This window comes from Tachypleus tridentatus, chromosome 9 (genome assembly GCF_004210375.1).
Source record: "Tachypleus tridentatus isolate NWPU-2018 chromosome 9, ASM421037v1, whole genome shotgun sequence".
NCBI lineage: Eukaryota > Metazoa > Arthropoda > Merostomata > Xiphosura > Limulidae > Tachypleus > Tachypleus tridentatus.
Genome location: NC_134833.1, coordinates 138,706,299 through 138,732,090, shown reverse-complemented (window position 1 = coordinate 138,732,090; position 25,792 = coordinate 138,706,299). Strand labels below are relative to the sequence as shown.

General features: G+C 34.3%; 1 protein-coding gene across 1 annotated transcript in view; it reads right to left on the bottom strand.

Annotated features, from left to right (window-relative positions):
- LOC143227495 (neuroglian-like) overlaps nucleotides 1-25,563 on the bottom strand; it is a 63,280-nt gene extending 37,717 nt beyond the window's left edge. Inside the window, exon 1 of the mRNA XM_076458936.1 lies at nucleotides 25,439-25,563. The gene's annotated coding sequence lies outside the window, so the exon portion shown is untranslated. The remainder of the gene's footprint in view (nucleotides 1-25,438) is intronic.
- Nucleotides 25,564-25,792: the final 229 nt, after the last annotated feature.

Sequence of the window (25,792 nt, the reverse complement as noted above, 5' to 3'; positions counted from 1 at the left end):
TTAAAAGCGTTGGTGGCCACCTATATACTTAGTTCGAGATTGTGTTACGTCGCTTCTCGTGTATCAGGTTACTGAGAAGGGTGGAACAATAAGGCTTTATTCTTTATACAGACGGCTTAGTTTCCGTTAATTACGTTCGCATCAACGGAAATACATTCCGTACAACAAGTTTAGCTATAGATGGTAATGCATGTTGTTTCTAATCTAGAGGTGTTTTTTCTTCTTCAATATTTGAGGAATGTATGAGATCGGCGTATGGGTTCCATATCACTCTCTTTGTTGTGTATAATATACAAAACATTCACTCCACTTCACTCTCTCTGTTGTGTATATAACGTACAAAACATTCATTCCACTTCACTTTCTCTGTTGTGTATAACATACAAAACATTCATTCCACTTCACTCTCTCTGTTGTGTATAACGTACAAAACATTCATTCCACTTCACTTTCTCTGTTGTGTATAACGTATAAAACATTCATTCCACTTCACTTTCTCTGTTGTGTATAACGTACAAAACATTCACTCCACTCTCATACAAAAATTCATTCACTCTCTCTGTTGTGTATAACATACAAAACATTCATTCCACTTCACTCTCTGTTGTGTATAATATGTTGTCTATAACAAAACATTCACTCCACTTCACTCTCTCTGTACAAAAACATTCATTCCACTCTCACTTCACTCTCTCTGTTGTGTATAACGTACAAAACATTCATTCCACTTCACTCTCTCTGTTGTGTATAACATACAAAACATTCATTCCACTTCACTCTCTCTGTTGTGTATAACGTACAAAACATTCACTCTCTCTGTTGTGTATAACGTACAAAACATTTACTCCACTTCACTTTCTCTGTTGTGTATAACGTACAAAACATTCATTCCACTTCACTACAAAACATTCACTCTGTTGTGTATAACGTACAAAACATTCACTCCACTCACTCTCCACTTCACTCTCTGTCTGTTGTGTATAACGTACAAAACATTCATTCCACTTCACTCCATAACTTCATTCCACTTCACTTTCTCTGTTGTGTATAACGTACATACACTTCACTCTCTCTGTTGTGTATAACATACAAAACATTCATTCCACTTCACTCTCTCTGTTGTGTATAACGTATAAAACATTCATTCCACTTCACTTTCTCTGTTGTGTATAACGTACAAAACATTCACTCCACTTCACTCTCTCTGTTGTGTATAGCGTACAAAACATTCATTCCACTTCACTCTCTCTGTTGTGTATAACATACAAAACATTCATTCCACTTCACTCTCTCTGTTGTCTATAACGTACAAAACATTCACTCCACTTCACTCTCTCTGTTGTGTATAACGTACAAAACATTCACTTTAAGACAAAAACAAATATATAAATAGTCTATTTTGATTTTCCTTCAGTCTCACATTTCTTGATGAATCTAGAGAGCATTCATCGAGGTACCAAATAATATTAATTAAACCACAGTATACAAATTATACGATTAGAAGATAATATGACTTCTCTGTACAGCTCTGATGACGTAGGAAAGTGTTTTCAAATTCGTCGCAACTTTTTGGTATAAGAAAAATTAGAAACAAGTTTGGATAACAAGAGTTAGCTTCATACCCAAAATATTAGAAGTTTCATGTCATTTACATCAGTGGTGCTCTTTACCTGAGAATCGATAGAACTACTTAAGTTATATTTGTTAAAGATATAATAAGCTAGGCGTGGCATAGTTCTTAACAAACTGGGCCACAATTCATGGTTCGATCTCACCACCTTCATCAGGTTTTAACTGTGGCCCGTGAGGGCGCCACGGTTAAGACTATGACAAATAATCTCGCTATTAGGTTATGAATATGCATGTTGGAGACCAACGCTACCGACTGTTGCCCTCGTCACAGCAGTTCGAAATAAAAATTAGGCCTGAAACTTGGAGGTCTCTGACCTGGTGGTTTGTCTCATAGTGGCTCAGTTGAACGTCTGCAAGCTTAAGGCGCTAAAAATTTAGCTCATGTGTCACATAAGGTGATTTTTAAGGTGAAAAATACCAAGTTTTAAGATATAATGTGAAGTTTAGAATTACCAAGACTTAATATTTAGCCCTTTATTTGCACTCCTTATGTATATTAATAACCTTACATAGTTTGATACAAGAAACTAACATATTATTCTGAGCCGTTTCATTCAGCATTCGCAACGTTCACTTCCAGGCGTACTTAAAAGAAAATAAAAGAGAACATTTGAATTTAATCGTATATTTCATTTTTTCAACACCAGGGAAACATTTTCGCACATGCTCCTTCACCCTCACCCTGCGTTGATAAATCTTCGGGCTGAATACGCTAACAACCGGGTTTAAATGCCCAGGGTGGGCAGAGCGCAGATAGCCCAATGTGCTTACCAATTACTAAACAAACATCTCTTCACACGTGAAGTTTTGATGATGAGTGATAGTTAAAAAAAAATTTCTTTTACAGAATGTTCTTGTGACCTCAGAGGAACTGATAAAGAGAGATAAAGTGTAGTTATTGGTGCTAAAATGAAATTTCTCGCTTTATTAACAATTAAAAAAACACATTTAATACTTCAGGTGTATTCATATTGGTATTCAAAAGCAAAATAGTCTTCAGTTTGAAACAATAGAACAAGCAAACTTCGATTTAGTTTTAATCGATATTTTATCTTCCAAAGTCAGTGTTGAGTAAGATGCGCGCTATATACGGTAATCTTGACTGAGAAGCGGGAAGTTACGTCACTCGAAAGTCCTTAAAGGAAATAAAAAAGAAAAAGAGAGAGAGAGATAAATAATGCAAAGACAGCGGACTGGGAATTAATATTATTGCACAAGAGTTAATCACATGCTTTCTGATATGCATGTGATTTTAAAAAGTATGGCTGAAAACATTTCCCTGTTCGGTGGTTAAAGATATCCTGATTTATGACGTAAACCTCAAATATTCTAGAAGATAGTTATTTTCACATTTCCTTTTATAACCTACACACATTTTCGGTTTGTTTTATGATTAACAAGACATCAATCACGGAAGTAATTTTGGGTAAAAGAAACTTCTGGTTGAACGTCAGCGAAAAGAGAAGCGAACAAAAAATTATCTTATTCGCCACATATATAGTCATCGATGTCGCAAATAGGAACACATAGCGTTACTTTGATTAGTAATGACAGGAAGAAATGATGAATTATAATACGCATTGACTGTTATAAAATACCAAGAGGTAGTTTTAACCAGGTATAGGCATAACATATGATCGTGTAAGTTACACAGAAGAGTTGTTTAAGACGGTTCTAATACAGCATCTAAAATGAGTGCGTTCTTTACAATGAAACTAGTAGCATTTGTAAGACTGGCCGACAAGCTAGGCTACTAAGACTGGTAACATTAGTGAGAGTGACTGACAAGGTAGGTAACTAAAACTAGTAGCATTAGTGAGAGTAACTGACAAGGTAGGCTACTAAAACTAGTAATATTAGTGAAAGTGACTGACAAGGTAGGTAACTAAAACTAGTAGCATTAGTGAGAGTGACTGACAAGGTAGGTAACTAAAACTATTAGCATTAGTGAGAGTAACTGACAAGGTAGGCTACTAAAACTAGTAATATTAGTGAAAGTGACTGACAAGGTAGGTAACTAAACTAGTAGCATTAGTGAGAGTGACTGACAAGGTAGGTAACTAAAACTAGTAACATTAGTGAGAGTGACTGACAAGGTAGGTAACTAAAACTATTAGCATTAGTGAGAGTGACTGACAAGGTAGGCTACTAAAACTAGTAGCATTAGTGAAAGTGACTGACAAGGTAAGTTACTAAACTATTAACATTAGTGAGAGTGACTGATAAGGTAGGTAACTAAAACTATTAACATTAGTGAGAGTGACTGACAAGGTAGGTCACTAAAACTAGTAGCATTAGTCAGAGTGACTGACAAGGTAGGTAACTAAAACTATTAACATTAGTGAGAGTGACTGACAAGGTAGGTCACTAAAACTAGTAGCATTAGTCAGAGTGACTGACAAGGTAGGTAACTAAAACTAGTAACATTAGTCAGAGCAACTGACAAGCTAGGCTACTAAAACTGATAAGCTATATTGTATGGGAGAGACACTCTGTTATCTGTTCCTCTGTCTCTTTAATAACAAAATCGCGTCCGTAAAACTTGAGATGGACAACAGCTCGTTTCTAGACTTACGATGGGCGTTAACACAGTACACACATTATAAAAGAATAAAGAAATTTCTAGTACTTATCATTAAAACTGATATTCTCCACCCCATCCCATTTTTCTACACACGTTTTAAAAATACGAGTGTAGTCATGTCGATAGGCAAATCGAAAATTGGCTTGTGACTAAGTTATAGGCACGACGTGTTATGTTCACGCCCAGAAATACATGAAATTATTATTATTATTTTTTTTTTTTTACAGAGCAGCATTGTTAAGAAATATACTCTATTGTTATGAATCATATGCTGAAGGCACGCGAACAGTACAATACGTGTTTAACCCACTCTAAGCCTATATGAATTTATTTATGTATCGTCGGATATAAAAAAAAGATTTATACATTTATTTACACGTTAGGCACTGAAAAGCATGCTTCTCATTTCGCTAGTGGGAAGCAATACTTTTCTGACCAATACGTATTTATATTTAAATTGTCTAATAGATGCAGACCTACGTTAACTATCGAAACTCGGTGAATTTTTGATGACCTATTTTAATAGTTCCGGTATTTGTTGCCACTTAACGTAATGCTACGAAATTTTTACAGTTACCAGTAAAATAGCCCCCCGCTGGGACAGCGGTAAATCTTCGAATTTACAACGGTAAAATTAGGGGTTCGATTACCCTAGGTGGATATAGCAGATAGCTATATAGCTTATGATTTGGATGATGTCCACTTAAATCCCAACAGGTCAGACGTGGCTTAGCTGTCAACGAAACTCGGACTGCAAATCCAAAAAGTTTACTTCCATTAGTTTAAGATCCATGAGTGATTTGTAAAAGTGACGGACAAATTTCCTCATTCAGTCAGACAAGACTATTCTAAGAGTTTATTTTGTTTGTTTGTTTGTTTTTGAACTTCGCGCAAAGCTACTCGAGGGCTATCTGCGCTAGCCGTCCCTGATTTGACAGTGCAAGGCCCGGCATGGCCAAGTGGTTAAGGCACTTGACTCGTAATCCGAGGGTCGCGAGTTCAAATCCCCGTCGCACCAAACATGCTCGCCCCTTCAGTCGTGAGGGCGTTATAATGTGACGGTCAATCCCACTATTCGTTGATAAAAGAGTAGCCCAAGAGTTGGCGGTGGGTGGTGATGACTAACTGCCTTCCCTCTATTCTTACACAGCTAAATTAGGGCTATCGCAGATAGCCCTCGTGTAGCTTTGCACGAAATTCAAAACGAACCAAACCAAACTACTATACATGTTTGTTGACTGTTATATAGCGTAACCTGCAATAAATAACGTATTATTTTCTACGTTAAATCGTCCAAAAGAAAGTTTCCACAATAAAAATAAGAGCATCTCCAAGGCACAGCTGTTTAAATCAAAGTTGTTTTGTATATTGGAAAATAAACACAATTTAACTTACGTGCTTTAATTATGAACCCTCTTGAACTTTAACAAGTCCGTATGGCAATTGATTGCTTTTTCCTAGCATCCAGTACTTTGTAGTGACGCGCATCGGCCAACTGGTTTATAACACACTTACCACGAAAGAAATAGAGTTTCGAACTTCTACCCAAGTGCTCATGAGTGTTCCAGTAATAACGAAGTTCTGTGGTCAAAGTTATCATTTTTCTCGGCCTCTGCTCGTACTCAAGATTATAGTATGTTTATTGTATCATTTACATATGAATACTGTTATAAAAAAACTATTTTAAAGGAGTCAATAAAGATTAACAAAACTACTTCAATAATTAAAAAAAGTTTAATCTTTGTTGCTAACTTTTTAAAAACATTGAATTGGAAAATTTTACCATTATAAATGAAAATTCTTGATATTCAAACGAGTTCTTTAATAAAAATGAAAAGTCGCTTTAAAAGGTCTTAAGCAGTATTTTATGCAAACTGTACGTCTGGTCAGATAAGAGTAAGGATAAAAAACTTGAGCTATCCGTGTAATAACGTAGTTAACAGTAAAATGTGAAATGAGCACTGATACAATGTACGTCGTTATGGGATCAAACATGTCCTCCAGTCTTTTGTTGTTGCTGTTGGAATAAAACGTTTCTTAAGATTGCTATTCACCGAAACGTAAACGTTACATTTCAAAAGAAGTTAGACTCCATAATGTTAAGTTAAATATATATGAAATAAAGCCGTTAATAATAATAATACTGAGATGCTCAGGTGTATCTTGGTGACGGAACATCATTTCGACAGTTATGGTCTATATTGTGGTTTATTTTAGTATTTCACATAACTGTCCCTAATTTGAACTGATAGAGGCAGTTAATCAACAGCATCCATCGCCATCCCTTGGGAGATAGGGCCGGTATGACCAGGTGGTTAAGGTGCTCCACTCGTAATCTGAGGGGCGCGAGTTCGAATCTCCGTCGCACCAATCGTGTTCGCCCTTTCATCAGTGGAGGAGTTATGAGATACTCTTGTACAATAGACACACTGTGGGCGGTGGCACTGTAATCCAAGAACTCATATTTATTGCCATACGTTGTCCAAGCATGTGGCAGAAATACTGTCACCGTATGTACTTGTCGGAGGTGCCATTGATGGTTCACTGGAGAACATGAAAAACAGTTTTCCTACCATGATAGATACCTGACCAAACATGTTCTGCACCACCATGTTGCTTGTTGAGAAAACCACCTTCTCTCGTCTGTTCTCCAGGAAAACAATGAACACAAATCCTGTTATCAGCTTTTTCAAGCTGGAAACAGAACTCATTTGAAAAGATGATATGTCATCAATGCATGCTGTCTTTCCCAAGTAACATAGTGACAGCAGCGAATTCTGTTTAATATTGGTCAGCAGAAAGCCTTTTTTGCAAAATAACTTTGTTCGGTCAGTCTCCTGTTCATTGCTCTTCTGAATACCCTGGAATGAATATATTCATACCATTCCTGTCATAAGGTGTTGCAAGGCTTCCTTCGAATTTCATGATGACGAAAAACCACCTGAAGTAGACAGGTATTCTAAAGACGGCTGGTATGGGCATTAAAACTTTAATTAAAATAAAGTACAGATCAACGTTTTAACCTTTTTAGAGCATCTTAAGGTTAACAAAGAGGTAACTATATAACGCTCCCACGGCTGAAAGGGCGAGCATGTTAAGTGACAGGGGTTTGAACTTGTGACCCTCAGGTTGTAAGCCAAGCGCCTTAACCACTAGGTCATCCCAAGCATTCAAATGTTTGAGCAGTGTTATATGCTGACGAACACGCATAGTACATTCTGTAGCATGAGCTTTGTAATTATGACAGTGAATTCCCCTAGTCGGCTCAAAGTATCCCCATAGGTGATGAAAGCTACTAACTGTCCCTCTGGCTAACAGTTTAAAATCTACAATATAAAGTTATCAACACAAAAGTTACGAATAAAGCGCTGGCCATTGAAAAAAAAAAAAAAAATTTACCAGTTGCAATTTATTCTATGTCTGGCGATTCCTTGTGTAATATTATATGATAAACTCGCATATTTGGGAATTACTTTTCAGCGTCGTCCACATGTGTATTTATTTATCCATTATTAAGAATGATCAAGGATCGCACCTGAAATATAACTGTATTATTATTAAACCTACTACTTACAACATTCAGTACAGGACATACTTATAGCGAAATGTTTTGCATATTATGATATCACACTGGTTTCTGCAAATGACACTAGGATCGCTGCACATAATTATTTGCAAATTGTTTTGGTACGTAAGCATAAGATGAAATGAGCAAATGTTGCTTAGACGTTAGAAGTGGAAAATACGACACCATTTCGGCTTGGAACCATGCTCACTCGGGTGGTGTTGACGGAACATTACCAACAAAATGGTTGTGATACTAAGGCAACACCATGGGCATACAAAGGCAAGCCCAACACAAGATGTTGGCAATGAACTGTTATTGCTGTCAGCATATATTGGGTAGAAGTTTTTCAGTGGCTGATTCACTCATGCTCGTCCGCCATGCTTTTCTAACCATACACGTTGACCACTGGCTTAGACCTAACCACACTTGATGACCACTGGTTTAGATCTAACTACACCTGCTAACTGCTGGTTTAGATCTAAACACGCTTGCTGATTGTTGTTTTAGATCTTACTATACCTGCTCACTGTTGATTTATGTTTAACCATGACTGCTGTTTAGATCTAACCATGCCTGCTCACAACTGGTTTAGGCCTAACCACACCTGATGACTGCTGGTTTAGATTCAATCACGCCTGCTTACAACTGGTTTAGACCTAATCACGCCTGACTACTAGTTAGAAACTTTTATAATGTTTCGGGTCTATCCTATAACCATGCAACCATTCTGTATGAGATTCGAGCTCTTCCTAAAGTATAACGGAGCATTCGAAAAAAACGGTGGCAACAATAAACAATTTTCTAGTGGGACCCCTAGTGTCATTTTCAGAAACTAAAGGAATTCGCTGCTCATGATTCCTTGTTCATGCGCGAAAAAGTATTTCGACCATTACATATTCAATACAGTTTCTACCAATTACTTCATCTACTTTATTTTAAGAAAAAATGAGAAGGAAATATTTAAAATTGACGGTAGGTGGCATATACATAGATTATCGTTTTCTTTACATGTAAACTACAATACTTTTGTTTGGAGATAAATATGATATAACTGAATAATTTGATATGTTATCAGAACTGTCTTACTAGCAGTTTATCGTTTCTCGTCATCTGGATTAGCAGAGGATAGAGTTCATGAGGCGCACGTGTTTGGTCAGAGAGTAAAACGAAGGTAAACAAACGGCTTATCTGAATGTCAAGTTTGACATTTAATTTTCACAATACAATTTAACAATTAAAGTTACTGTACTATTCAGAAGTGTATTAATCTCGGAGTCACGTGAGTCACAAATGTATTGTTGCTCAAGAACACACTTAACATGTACCTAATTATAAGGAACACTCTTAAGACGTATCTGACTATAAATAACACTCTAAGGCGTGTCTGTCATAATTATAAATAACACTTTTAAGGTGTATCTAATTATAAGGAACACTCTAAGATGTATTTTACAATTAAGGACATAAACTATCCTTAGGCTCAGCGGTAAGTGTAAGGGCTTATAAAGCTAAAATCTGGATTTAGATACCTGCGGTTGGCAGAACACAGTCAATTGTGTAACTTTGTTCTTAACAACAACTAAAAAATAATAGATTTAAATTACTTTTCCATCTGTTATAACTTAGATAATAGAGTAATTAATACCGAACAAACCATCAAAGACCCTGTATCTATACTTATATTAAACCATAAACCAATTACGTAATATCTATACCCCTAACAAACATCAACCAAAGACATATACATATATCTACATAATAAACAAGCATTACTGTACCTGTAATGGCGTGAAATGTGTCCAAGCAATCTTTAGTTAATAAATAAATCATGGATAAACTATACCCAAAAGACCATTACTTATAGCAAAAAATTGACCATTGAAAGGTCATAATGCGTACAAGTTAAACGTCCACAGTGCCTCCTGCACAGGTACTGAGTTGAAGTAAACTTAACAACAAAACATAGAATTAGAACTTAGGTTAGATATAAAACACAATTATATGTTAATCATACAAAATTATAGAGAGAACAATCAGCAATGAGAAATCCAAACTGTACCAAACCAGACTCATTTTGCAAGAAATGAGAAAGAAAGAAAAAACTGACCTACAGGTCAATGTACCGGATTGTCAAGTGAAGCCACATAGTACTTGAGAAACCACACACACACACATATATATATATATATATATATATATATATATACCACTGATCTTCCAGAAAGTCGTTGATAAACAAGAGAAAACTAAGGTGTTTGTCGTCGGAATTCTGTAAAGTACCATGCTTTCGGATTCTTTGATGAAGCGGTGTACTGTGACACGAGTTTGTTTTCTAACTAGGTTTTAGGAAGTGTTTTGTTTACCAGAATTCTCACCAAAAGTAAGTTTCTAGTGGCATTGTTAAATTCAATATTCATTCGCAAACAGTTAAACAACCTTAAACCTTGAAGACTAAGTACAACGGATAAGCTGTCATGTTATTAAAATAATAACACCAAAATATAGCGTCACAACTCATGTAGGTATCACAAGGTATATCTTGATTATGACCCGGCATGGCCAGGTAGTCAAGGCACTTGACTAGTAATCCGAGGGTCGCGGGTTCAAATCCCAGTCACACCAAACATGCTCGCCCTCTCAGCCGTGGGGGCGTTATAATGTGACAGTCAATCCCACTATTAGTTGGGATTGAGTTGGCGGTGGGTGGTGATGACTAGCTGCCTTCCCTCTAGTCTTACACTGCTGAATTAGAGACGGCTAGAGTAGGTAGCCCTTGTGTAGCTTTGCGCGAAATTCAAAAACAAACAAACAAATATCTTGATTATACCTACAACATATTCATAATTAAACATTACAGTTCGTATGTTCATTTAAAAAATTAAAACCTTAAATATTACTGCTTAAATTGTCAAGCCTTTAAACATTTACAGCTGTTATTAGCAATTCACACTATGCATGATTCACATACTGAAATTACATTCAGGAAGTTCAGCGTCTATCAAACTTTTCTTAGTCATACACGTATAAATAAATCCGTTATGAGTTTATTTTCTAATACGATATCAGGCAGCAAATCGTTGCTGTATTTTGATATTTGAACAACTAGAATTACCACATTTTATCAAATTCGTTATTATTATTTGTTTATCCAAACTATTTACCTTACTATTTTTTTCTCTATGATGTTATTTTTTACACAATTTGAAGTTACACAGAATTTATCACACCGCTGATAAGAAACAGAAAACTCGATACGTGGCATTAATAAACTACAGTTAAACGAGAGATGAAATACGTTAATACGGCATTAACTGGAAAAAGAGCCAGCTAAAGAGGTTATTTAGTGGTTATACAGTATTTTGTACGTAATTCAAACTGACTATATTAAATGTGTACTGAATACAACCTATGTAAGATATAATATTCAATAAAATGGACATCAAGGAATCGGCTTATTGGTGTAAAAAATATAGGTGATTAGAGTGTTCGAAAATGGAGTGGATGGGAAAACAAACCTTATAATGTAACGAAAAGACTGCTAAGCAGCTGACTTCATAAACGGAACGTAACCTTTAATCAACCTTGAGTTCTACTTTTTATCGTACTGTATCAACTTATTCATTGTTTGTCTTTCTTTAGGCGTAAGCACGATAAATTAATTGTATTGCTGGACTTTTACAATTTTAATTTGGTTGGATTTGCTCACAATGTTGTGAAAAACAATCCTGCAAATAGTATTTAAGTTTAAACATATTTCATATTTGTTAGTGTTAAAAATGTATTATTAATAAGTTATCGCAATTACTATTTTAACGTATTTTCCTTCTACCAAATGTATCATTTTGCTAACTTACATGTTTATAACAGTTGAAGATTCATTCGTCAATATTTCACCAACCGATTGTGACCAAACGACAAAAAAACGTTTTTATTCCAGAGTTAGCCAGGGAAATTGACGGCATTAGTAATGATAAACTTTAAATCAAAGAGTGTAATTAAGAAAATAATTTATTATTTTATTTACTTTTTAATAAACTACAACAACATCCTGTAACAAAACTCACCACTTTATGATCTTTTCGTTTAAGCCAATATCCTCGTTCATTTCTTTTTTGTAGAGAAATAAAAATTGCTTATATATTTCTAATATACTGATTCATGTACATCTTTCTACGAACATAATGGAAACTGTTTCTTTATAAGTGTTATCACGATAGAACATTTTGTGAAAACCGTTGTAATAATCGACGTTGACGTGTCGCGAGAAGCCAGCCTTATTTGTTGAAATGATAATATAATTCTGTTGCATATGTTGTTACTTTAAAATACCTCGAGCTAAGTCTCACTCCTACCCATAAAAAAAACACCCACGGGGATAATATTTATGGTTCCTCAGTGGGTACTTCGGTCTAGTTACAAGATGATTTTACAAATGGAACGTGCCACGCATAGAAAATGGAACATGCCCAACAGAACACTTAGATAAACATTCATTATGAATATATATACATGCAGGCTTCAGTTTTACTACTCTATACAGATACAACACCAGCATTCTATATATACTTAATGTTTTCACTATGTAAATATAACTTTAGCATTCTTATGTAACTATAATATTTAATATTTTCACTTCATAAACATTTCATTGATTCTGTATGTAACTATAAGATTCGATATTTTCACTGTGTAAACATTCCGTTAACACCGTACTCAGCTATAAGATTTAAGCTTTTCACTGCGTAAACATACCATTAACTATACACGTAACTATTGGATTAAACTTTTTTAAACACCCTGGCACTCGTTCAAAACTACTCCACATCTGGTGTAACCATCAGTTCTGATGATTATTCTATGAAGTACTGTCTCATGACAACACCATGGCACCCACATTTGGTTCAATGATCAGTTAAGATAACTGTTTGATGAAACACAGCCTCAGAACAATACTCTATCACCCACTAAAATCTACTTCTTACCTAGTTGAAATATCAGCTCTAATAACTGTCTGTAAAACAGTTTCGTGGCAACGCCCTGGCACCAACTAAAAACTAACTCACACATGGTCAAACGATTAGATTTGTTATTGTTCTTTGAAATACCGACTTACAACAACACTCTGAGATTCACTTGAAGACACCTGACATCTGGAAAATAGAGAACAGTTTTCGCAAACACATTTATAAACAGTAGATGTAGAAGAGTGAGACATTCAAGGTTCTTAAGGCACTTGACTAGTAATCCTAGGGTCGCAGGTTCAAATCCCAGTCACACCAAACATACTCGCCCTCTCAGCTGTGGGGTGTTATAATGTTACAGTCAATCCCACTATTCGTTGGGATTGAGTTGGCGGTAGGTGGTGATGACTAGCTGCCTTCCCTCCAGTCTTACACTAATAATAAATCCGTTACGAGTTTATTTTCTAATACGATCTCAGGCAGCAAATCGTTGCTGTACTTTGATATTTGAACAACTAGAATTACCACATTTTATCAAATTCCTTATTATTATTTGTTTATCCAAACTATTTTCCTTACTATTTTCTCTATGATGTTATTTTTTACACAATTTGAGGTTACACAGAACTTATCACAACGCTGATAAGAAACAGAAAACTCGATACGTGGCATTAATAAACTACAGTTAAACGAGAGATGAAATACGTTAATACGGCATTAACTGGAAAAAGAGCCAGCTAAAGAGGTTATTTAGTGGTTATACGGTATTTTGTACATAATTCAAACCGACTATATTAAATGTGTACTGAATACAACTATGTAAGGTATAATATTCAATAAAATTGACATCAAGAAATCGGCTTATTGGTGTTAAAATAATAACTTAATAATTTAAATTAAAACCTTCATCTTTTCACTGTTGTCATCTTGCTACAAACTGCTAGTGTTTTTAGTTATTTGGTATGATTCACACTTTACACAGAAAGTACTAAATGTTAGCTACATGCTGTTATTAAAGGTGATTATAATGAATTTTTTTTTATGTTTTTCCGGGTATTCTCTAATTGGGCGTGGCCCAACTGGCAGTCCCACCAGTTCCATCATTTGATTTATATGTTGAATTCAAGTTTTTACTTTCAAATAACTTCAAGCAATTCTTGTAACCTTATAAGTCTTTATAATGTTTATATCCAGTACAGTCCAGCCTACTATAGGTAAAAGACTGAACCACCTACATTTAATTTAAAGTAAACTTCGTTATTTTTTTACTTAAATTCCATGTTTTGTTTGCAGCATTATTAACTCTAAGTATTACCTCCATATTACATGTTCTCTACTTACATCCTAAGAGTGTTGTTTATATGTACAAGCACGTCTCTATTACAGTTCACTGCTATTTGGTTAACAGGACTGACCTGTCCCTGAGGCGAGAATACACTAACTCAAAAGGAATGTGGCAGGAAACCACAACGGTGGTTGGCGATTATTTTCAGGTCGGCGCTAATTTGTTAGGCAATAAGCTCAGTTTTACAAATAAACAAATCGTGTTATCAGTTAATTGCCACAACAACATGGTGTTAAGTAAACAATCAAAATGAAAATGTATAAAAAACAATTTGTGAAGAACCGAAAGCAAACGTAAGAACTGATCTCAACGTGAACGGTTTAGGCCTAACTACATCGTCGTTCATTTATAAGAAGGGAAGTAACAAATAGTTGCTAGAACACTGAAAATGATAACTCTCAGGTGACAATTGGCTTATATAATGACCAGCAAGCAAGCAATCAATCCTGGACATTGCTTTAGAAAAGTCTACACGGATTAGATGCAATAAAAAAACTGGTCTAAAATTCAAAATAAATACAAAGGATACCATTGTAGTATTCCGAGACTGTAATTTAATTTTTAAACACAAATTCATTAGATTTATTAGCACTAGTGTGCCCTACATCTATGCGTTAACTGCATTATTAATACCATAAAAATAACATTTTTGTGAATATTCTATTCGCTACATGGGCAGCTAGTACCTTCTAGTGAGAGAGAATACTGAAATGTGGAGGTATTACACTATAGAAAAGAGCTCTTGATATCATCGCTCTGAGAGTTAGATTATTATAAGATCAGTAGTCACGTTAGTTCTTTCTTGTATTTTGTTTTTCCAACATGCTAAGCCAGATACTGTTTAACCATAAGTTTGACAAACCCAATATTAACTAAGCACGATCATGGTGAATCGAGGTTTCAGTCGTGACCCTTCAGCCTACAGTGTGAAAAGTGCATTTTAAAAATTCGGTTTCAACGTGACGAGTCCCCAAGTGGGGTGTTCACACTGTATTTTCTGCACTGTCGTTATCTGAAACACATTGTCTTTATCTTAAACGTTCTTGGAATCCCGAAGCAGCACTCTCTTTTGGCTTTAGACCAAATTCTTTATTATCTCGGAAAGTAAATTTGAAAAACAGACAAACAGAAATGAAACGTAATGAAAATTTTTACAAAAACCATTCCAATACGATAAAATCTTACCACATTTCAAAGATTAGTTCAATAATGCAGCGTTTTCAAGGTGTAATAAATAATAAATAATCATTCCTTCTACTTCCTTTTGAGTGACAATAGTAAATGAAACATCTAACATTTGTTTTAGAACATTTCTAAATATCAATATTTAAACTCCTAACTATAAGATTTTGTGACTGACTGAAGCGTGTATTAGTTTCATTAAACCATACTAGTTAACAAGTATAATGGATAGGTAAATAAAAACTACCTCCAACAGTTTTTATAAACACTATCGTAACGATTTTTCCGAACAAAATACCGTCCTAGATTTCAGAACAACAGATTGCTTCAATATATAACATTCAAGCGTACGGTGCGTTATACAATAAACTACACCTTTATACAGTTTAGACTTGAGTTTGTTTCTAAATTTTGTAATACTGTTTTGGTTCTGATTTGACTAAGTTTGACTGTTTTTCTTGTTATAAGTCTCACTCCTTGTCATGTTCGTTAAAACCTTTGAAACCAGTGAATCGTGACGTAGCTACTCTTGAACTAGTCCTTTTTTATTTATTGAGAGTTCATTTATCTTCCACTCCTATTTAATATCTTTAAGCTTTCCAAACAAGTTTCACTATAAAAAAAAATCTGATTTACAGAATGTGAAACATAAAATACTAATTCTATCTATTATAATCTTAAGATATGACGGATATCTGATATAGATTCGATGAACACAAACTGTCGGGTAATAAATTTATCGAAAGGAATAAAAAAATACCAAGTTTGTTAAAATTGTTTCGAAGATATTTTTCTGCCAGGAAAATGAACAGCTTAACCATCCGTATACGTGAGTATACGTCTTAGCCATAAAACAGAACCTACACCTCTGTACAGAACCCTGCTTATTGTTCGCAACCTGATATTTAAACTTTCATGTTACATCGTCAAGCATGTAAATTGAAACGTCTACCGTCTGGAGACTAACTTACACAAACCATACGCAATATCACGGGTCAATATCTTGAATCACGTACCTTGAGTTCAAAGTTTTTCTGTACTTATAATATGCGTATTAATGTTGTGTGTTCCAACTCTAAATATTTGAGGATGTGTCACACAGTATGATTCGTTACGAAGCCATTTCGACACATGTAGGTGGGTTGTCTTATTAGGAAACGTAGTTCTGATTAACTATTAAAGAGATGCAAAAATATGTGAATTTTTAGAGAGACATTGGAGAAGCTGCCTAGATTAAGTGGTTACACCATACAACCTAACACTTCCTTTGGGTCTTAAGTGTAATATTATGTGACTTATCTGTTTACACAATTTGCCCTTAGGGCTTATGTTGCATCCATGTTTAACTAATATATCACCTGCGAACTGGTAGGTGGTCTGGTGAAATCTATCAGAAATGTAATCTTTATCGATTCTACTTGAGTAATAGTTTTCAGGTGTGTATTTTTCTATGGAATAGTTTCGAAGTACATATAAAGATTGACACACAGTAATTCCAAACTCATAAGAAGAAAAAAATCGAGCGTAGGTTTATATTTGCTAAGGATTAAGTGTGGGACACAAAATATTTAACATACTAACTTGACTTATAAACAAGTTAAAAATAGAATAATACAACTTAGTATTTCAAATCTTAAATTCAGATTAAGAATGACCAAGTTCGAAGTATACTTTCATAACAGAGTGAGTGACATTAACAACAATATTTGAATTTAGTATTAGAAGTTATAACGAAATGTGAACCAAAGTTATAAGTTTTTCATCGATTCTGTCTGTTTTATAATTGTTTTGGATACGTTAATTATACCACAAATTAGATATATACTGTTTCCTAAAAAAAATTCATAGTTGCACTTTGCCCACTCAACACTATGAGTGTAGTTGAGAAACGACCATTAGACATACACAAAATGATCGTAATAACTCACTGATAAATTCACAACCTATACTGTGTGGTGAACATAAACGATAGATACAGCTACTGTAATAAATCAAGCATTTTTTTTTTTAGATTTATAAAGTATTTAAAATTTGTTTCTAGTGGAAATACCAGAGTCAGTGAATACCTCAAGGTTTTAACTTCTTCTTAAGGGCGTTATCAAACTGAATGTTATCTTTGTCTGTATCCTTGTATAAAAACAAAATACAAATCATATTCAATATTTATATGTATTTGGTTCTAGATATACGTATTAAGTGTAAAGTAACTTTGACGATCGTCTATATTTTTGGGTTCCACAATCTGTTCTGATACGTATAAACCAGACGATGTCAACTATTGGTTTACTTCCAATTCACTTAGGTTGAAAATATTGACGTACCCATCACGTATCAGAACGTCTACAGTAATCTTTATCTACGTTTAATGTACCGTGTAGTGGTAGTGCGGATCATCTGCGCGATATGACAATTGACTGTTCTACGGTTTTCGTTTTTAATGATCACGTTATGGAAGTAAGGTAGCAGGCTACACAATTCCTGCACGTCCAATTCACATTAACGGTTTGGTTGTCTGGCTTTCAACCCTATATTTGTTTTATATGTAAGATATAAGTAACATCAAACATTGTTCCATTATTTTGTTGCCTTGTTAGTATGTTATTCGATATGCTTCAAATGATTATAAGCCTAAAATTGTTTTTTTTTATAAAAAAGCGTGATTAATACTTCGTGAACAAAGAATATATTTAAGCAAAAGGTTTTATACAATGTTTTCTCAATTGTTTTACAATTTAACTCCATCAAATCCTGAAACTAAACTAATAAGCATCTATATTGTGTCATTACAGCGACGTATACAGATACGTCCTGCACTGTAACAAGGCAAGAGAAAAATGTTTGAATACCAGATGAATTATTTTAAGATTTTCTTTACGCTCTATTTCTCTTGAAACCTGTTTTTTTTATTAAACGTCATCCAGTTCTCACACAACCTGCAACACAGTTCATTTAGTATTTTTATTACCCTTATTTAATTACTTGTATTATCATATCTGATATAGAGTCCATCCGTGTGTTAAATTAGGAATAAATAAACGTTAAATACAGACCTCTTAGAATCGGCCTGGTGTTAAAAACTGATAGTTTTAGACCTACAAAACGGTCTGTTTGTGCTCTGGCCATAGAAACAGAGAGATTCAACCTTGTATTTAAGAACCCTCACGATTATCACTGAGCCACACAAACGCTTTGATTTTAGTCGAAAGGTCGATAAGCGAGAAACTATTGCATAATTTATTGTAATTATTATTATGATGATAAAAATGAATATTTAAAAGTAGTTAGAGTATGAATTTTGATTAATCTTGATTATGTCGCTTGAGAAGACATTTTACTGATTTTAACTAAAACTCAAACCCGATATTTCAATCTGTATTAAAAATCATCTTGAGAACATTTTAACCTGTTTAGTTTAACCTTCATTAATATTTATACAAACAAACATGATTAACTCTAGATATAATGCGATGGTTGTTTGTCATTGTTTATTATCTAGAAAGGAAATGCTACACTTACGTTTTAATAGGCAAAGAATGTTATTAGATATGTTTACACCCACCAGTGGGGAAAGCGATATGTCTGTGAACTTATACTGCTAGAAACCGGGTTTCGATACCCGTGATGGACAGAACACATATACCCCTTTGTATCGCTTTGCTTTTAGTAACAGAAAACAACAATATATATTTACATAATACACTACATCAAAACATGTTTGTCTTCACATCATAGAATTCAAACAGATTATTAATATGTATTTAATTCTATATGGAAAGCTGATCTCAGCGGTGACAGGCCCGGCGTGTCCAGGTGGGTTAAGGCGTTCGACTCGTAATCTAAGGGTCGCGGGTTCAAATCTCCGTCGCACCAAACATGCTCGCCCTTTCAGCTGTGGGGGCGTTATAATACTTCGGTCAATCCCACTATTCGTTGGTAAAAGAGTAGCCCAAGAGTTGGCGGTGGGTGGTGATGACTAGCTGCCTTCCCTTTGGTCTTACACTGCTAAATTAGGGACGGCTAGCGCAGATAGCCCTTGAATATCTTTGCGCGAAATTCAAAACAAACAAACAAACAAACAAACTCAGCGGTTACCACCCAACAGTTCGTCCACGTATATATATATATATATAATTTATTATATTAACTTAAATACAAGCAGAAACAAAATAAAAACGTTACATCAACTGAAAAGATCCCAAGGCACAATCTACAATGTGGGATTATAAAATGTACCCTGAGCTTTGGAGGTGACTGAAGAAGTAGGACCCACATAACGGTGGGGGTGCAGCGCTTTTTATTTTATTTTGGCTTGTTTTTGAGTTAAAATAACAAATTATATTATTAGTTATAGGTTTGGATATGCTGTTTTTAACGCAGTCCTTTTTCATGATTTTATTTATTTTACTATTCAATTTCATTAAAATGTAATTATTTACACTTAAATATATATGTATATTTAGTAGGCCAAATAATGTTTGTGTGTCGGACTCTGGTACGTCAATTGCTTGATAAAATCGTCACAAAAGTGTTAAATATTTGACATAATATTTGACATCAGCTGTTTAAAACTCTTCAGAGATTTGATCCGTTTCCGTCATTATTTTGTGGGATTATAATTTATTGAATATTCGCGGTTCTGGTGCTGTTTTAAGATTTAACTAAGTCGTGTCAGTATCTGAAAGAAAAGTCACAACATCAGCATTTCAGTACCTCAGACTTCGAAACGTTCTGAAGCCGCAGTTACTTTAACACTCCTACGAAAAGTGGGGCCTAATAGGCCCCAGAGCAACTTGAAAGGTTATTAATATTAGGCTAATAAATTTGTATTTGTATTTATCGTTTATTTAATTTGATTCATTTCATCAAATGAAATGGCAATTTCATTTAAATACAAATTTATTAGCCTAATATTAATAACCTTTCAAGTTGCTCTGGGGCCTATTAGGCCCCACTTTTCGTAGGAGTGTTAAGTACTTAAAGCATATGTTACAAATCCTTATAAGGAATGGAGTTATGTACAGCGGCCGGTTTTAGGCGTTGGTTTTATTGAGATATACCGGTCTTGCTTTTTGTTGACACACTTGCACTTGACAAGAATTAATGCCACCTTTGAACAGACAGCATTGGCAGACTGATGTGGTGGACTTTGTTACGTCATTTAAGTCCCTACACGTTCATTGCACCCTATGCTTGTACTTTTATGATTATGATATCCAAAACAATGTTTAGTTTAAAACTAAATTAATAATGAGTAAAAAAATGCTTCTTTCTTAACCACGCAGCTGCACGAGTTTTGATCGATATCAGGTTCATGAACCTAGCCGAGTGTATAACAGACACAGAAGTTATGTGTGTAAAAGTTTAAGATTAGGTATGAGTAATATTTGTTTTATTCAACTAATGACGATGTTCTAATTATGTATATGTATATTAGTTTACACGCTTAGGATTATAAATCAAAATCTTAAAGATCATTGACCACGAGAGTATCACAGACGACAAGACGATGCAGAATTCTCACGAAGATCAGGATTTTCAAAGTTGGAATCTCACAGCGTTGCGTATTTTTATATGAATTAACACGTTGTTGGTAAAAGGTTGGATACTGTTTTCACACGCAACTTGAAAAACATATAATAAAACTGATGGCAAAAATTAGGTTGCCAATATCGTATCGTATATGTTACACCTTATATTCGTAAAACGCAAAATATATATGTGCTTTACTATTACTCTTACTACATATATATTTTAAAAAAATATTATGTTGATTTCAATGTAATATTGGTACGATACAGGCAGCATCTTTTACGATTTCTCACATTTTATACAACTGTTTAGCCACTGATTATATAATATATGTATTTCTTAGTATGATAATTAATATAACATACTATTCATTATGGCACGAAAAAAAAAGAAAATGAACCAGATATGCTGCAATTCAGTTGTGTTTACAAACACAATCTGAAACACTAACTTCCCAAAATTTATTATGTAATACTTCAAAGCGTTATTTTGCTTTGAGGAAATAACCTAAATTGTGACTATTGTGAGCTGTTCTTTTGTTATAGTTCTTCGTTTAGATTTGGTTTATTCAGCACCTCCTTTTGCACCCACTATACAGAGCATGCTGGGACACTTTCCCACATTTATCAGCTTTCTAAATGAATAGTGTGAGTAAAGCAGGTTTCCAGAAAAGGTATGATAACAACATTAGGTTAAGAAAACGATCTGCCTTAGTAGTTCTATGGCTCGTTATCTGGACCTAATTAATAAATTAAAATCTCCCAGACAGTAAAACACATTATGTTTAAATTATTTAAAATGTTTTGAACAAAATAACACATAACCAAATTATAACCAGTTGTCCATCCATTCAATACCAGACAGTCCTTCTCACGTCCCTCCGAATTCAACCTTTCTAGCTCTGTACATGTATATAGGAGTTATTTCCCATGTTTCAATTCTCCATTGTTTTTACCGTTTTCAAGAACTTGTTTCATACTGTAAAGACTACCGGGTTTGATGGTATATATATGGTAGTTTTTTACATAATGGTATATTAAATTTGTCCTGACGTTGTGGTATGACACTAAAAGACCAACTGGCGTTTTCTACGACAATATTCAGCTTATTGTCACTACATGATCAATACGCTCGAAACGTCACATTGTGCAGCGAGTTGGAAAGTCATATTTAACAACCAGTAACGGATAAAAGGTCACATCTACAACACCTAGCTAGCTCCAGATCTGTGAAATTTTGGCGACTTTCTATTAACTTCTTTCCCTTACAAAAAGTAGTTAGTTAGACTTCTCCTTCAAACCGAAACCAAAACCTGATCATTTAGATAGTGCCAATTTAAACTTGGTAAGTCCCTTCACAACTGTAATAAGGGATGGTTCTACACATGGCCATAGATAGAATGAAAATTTACCCTAGTTCCAAACATAGGATCTGCATTATATATTATATACCTTTTTAAATTGTAGTTTACATTCAATTTCAAATATTAACCAAGGTCTGGTTCTGGGTGATCTCACAGCTAGCTACGGCCATGGTTCTATGCACTTTCACATACATTGTAACCACTTAACCACTTCTACTGTGGGTTGGTACAGGACATGAACATACAGGTCTCCTCGTAATTACTAAGGTCGTGTAGAATTGTTACGTGGACCGTGTCGTCATCAGCTATGTATCAGCGAATCATTCACAGAGTTCATCTTAATAAATAATTCTACTTTTTTTTTGTGGATAAATTTCTTAATAAAAGTCTGTATGTTTGCAAACACATATAAGTAACGTATAATGTGAAACAACAACAACATTGAAACATCATTATCCAAGAATGGAAGCTACTATAGTCCCAAAGATTTCCGACATTATAGAACTTTTGGTTAAACTCCTGTAAACCCCAATATTTTTTATTATTATTTTGAAACGCGTATTATTTTTCAAAAAAAAAGAGAAGGAGAGAGAGAGAGAACCTATTCTACATAATAATTATTCTTTAAACAAAATAATTAATTTATTATTTGTCGATCCACAAATGAATTCAACAATTTATGATAATTATCCAATATTCTTTATTAATAAGTTATTTTACGGCCCGGCATGGCCAAGTGTGTTAAGGCGTTCGACTCGTAATCTGAGGGTCGCGGGTTCAAATCCCGGTCGCGCCAAACATGCTCGCCTTTTCAGCGGTGGGGGCGTTATAATGGGACAGTCAATCCCACTGTTCGTTGGTAAAAGAGTAGCCCAAAAGATGGCGGGGGGTAGTGATGACTAGCTGCGTAGTCTTATACTGCTAAATTAGGGACGGCTAGCGCAGATAACTCTCAAGTAGCTTCGCGCGAAATTCAAAAACAGAGAAAGTTATTTCAACAATTTACTACAACTATTCGACCAGTACCAGTTTGGTCAACAATTTATTATAATCATTTAACATTCTTTATTGCTAAGTTATTTCAACAATATGTTACACTTATTTGGCATTTTTTATTACTATTTCAACAATTCACTACAACCATCCGACGTTATTTAATACCAAGTTCGTTTAGCAGTTTATGATAATCATTCAATATTCTTTATTACCAAATCTATTTAACTTGAAATGACAAAGGGTGTGATGTTCCAAACAATGCACAACCGTCAAGTATTAAAGACAGAAATAAGCGACACACTTGGGCCATTTCTACTTTTCAATTGGTTCGAGTTAATGGCACAAAATAATCCAACCGAAACATAATTTAATCTTCAATTTTAACGAATAATTTAATTGTTTTATTTAATACGTTTCAGTTTATTCGATTTAATCAGTTTTGGAATTTCAGCCAAACTCTATGCAATTTCGTAAAATACCTGAAATCAATCTAAAGATTCTATAGTCCTGTTGTTCCACCGAATTCTAGAGACTTTGTTTAAGAACGTACTTGTGGCTATAGTGATACATTCTGTATAAATGCGTAATATGGTATTTTATGAAAAATATGTTTCAGGGGAGCGTTACTGTTTCAAAGTATAACCAAGGACAGTTGGAACAGGTTTGGTCATTCGTACAAAAGCGCTTTTTCTGACCTTATGTTTTTTCCGGATATTTCGTTCCTTTGTTTGACCGATTAATCCTATTCAAGTGACTTACTTATAACAAGTTTTCAGTAATTCCAATGTAACAAATAAACACGATATATTGGAATTGACAAAAAATATATATTATTATGGTACATTTAGCAAATCAAAACTACTTCGCGGAATAAACTCATTGGTTTTAGTTGTTACATGTTACACATCTAGTAGATGCAATGTAACATTGTTTTCAGTTAAAGTGCCAGGAAAGGTTCCTCCCCTCTCTCGTCATGACGAGATATTGAAATGCCTGACAAACCGGTTTTATCCCCAGGGATCATCTGACTCAGCACCACAAAGGTAAGCCTACTATCTTCCCTGGCGTCCACAAAGCGGCTAACAATATTTCTGACCGTCTACGTACTCCACCCCCTGTGGCCAATAAAAAAAATGATGGACCATACTTAGTGAAAATCGTTTTAAGCCTTTTTGTTCACTTCTGTAATGTGGCATTCCATAATATAAAAGAAAAATATAAAGTAGATTCCAGACCCACCACAAACTCTTGGGCTACTTTTTATTCAATAGTCTTATAAAGTGCCAATAGCCCCAGCAAAGAATACGATTTTCTTTTAGTAATGTGACGCGAACCATGAAGTCTTCGAACAACTGACAATACCAAATGCTTAGGCATCTGTTAGTTGTAACTTACCTACATATTTAAAGTTTTTCTCTCCTATATATCAAAATATGAACATTGGTTATCTATATAACATAAATGAAATACATCTTCGACAACGGTTTCAAAATGTACTTGCTACACTTGGACATAAACGATATTTTTAACTACAAAAGCTTAAATGTAATAATTTAAACTCACATTTCGATGGCGCAGAGATGTGTACATAAAGATATAGGCTATAGTGTAATAATGACATTAGAGGGCTCTGCTTCTGAAATGCTTAAAGTAATTCGTCTTCTTTTCTGATTTTTAGCTATCGTATCATATTTAATTATTCTAACGGGTAGTTACATCAGTAAGTTTTACCAATGTGTATTTGGTACGTGCTAGATATGAAAATTTGAAAATATTGACCACTTTTGGGTAAAGCTGCGATAAACAACTTTGATATCAGTACTAATTAAAAATACAATCAGCAAAGTATACAAAGGTTTCGCTATGAGCAAAGCCTTAAATAATTATAGGAATTATTTTATTTTCAAAGACGATTTATGACTCTTTAAATACAAATCTTAATAATTAATTACTTTAATTTAATTTTCCAATACTTTAGTAATGATGCATTACTTTTTTATATTACCCCTAAACGAATGAACGAAAATCAAATTATTTTCTGATCTGCTTCTACGTAACTTGTAATAATATTAAGTTAAACAGTGTGTGTGTTTACGGTAACGTAAGACACACAACCACGAAACGAAAAAAAACTCACGTGTATAGATTTAGAAGACCGCGTAAAATTTAAAATAATAATTTATTCCTTTTTGTCGAAAACAAATAAATAATAACAATAAAAACTAAGTTAAATAAACAAGAAAACTCTTACTTAATGAATATGGAACGAATTGTTTACCTTTTTCAGGAGTTCGTTCAGAAGTGCATATAATCAAATGCTGTCGTTCCAGACGCGGAAACTTACAACCAATGACTATCGTTTGAAAACAGACGAAGCTTTTCAAACCACCTGCTGTACAGATGGCGCCACTAATTTGATCAAAAAACGAACCTCGCTATCGCAAATTTTATAACTTAACTTCAGAGACTGTATGGAAAATGTTTCAAAGTTGTTCTGTTTTTGTTTGTTTTTATAGCACGACGTAAAGGTTATATTTTCTAAGGTGAAACACAATATATCGTAAACAGGCACACACACACACAGAAAGTAAAAGCGACAAAAGACAGGAACTTTATCACGTGGAGTTTCCAT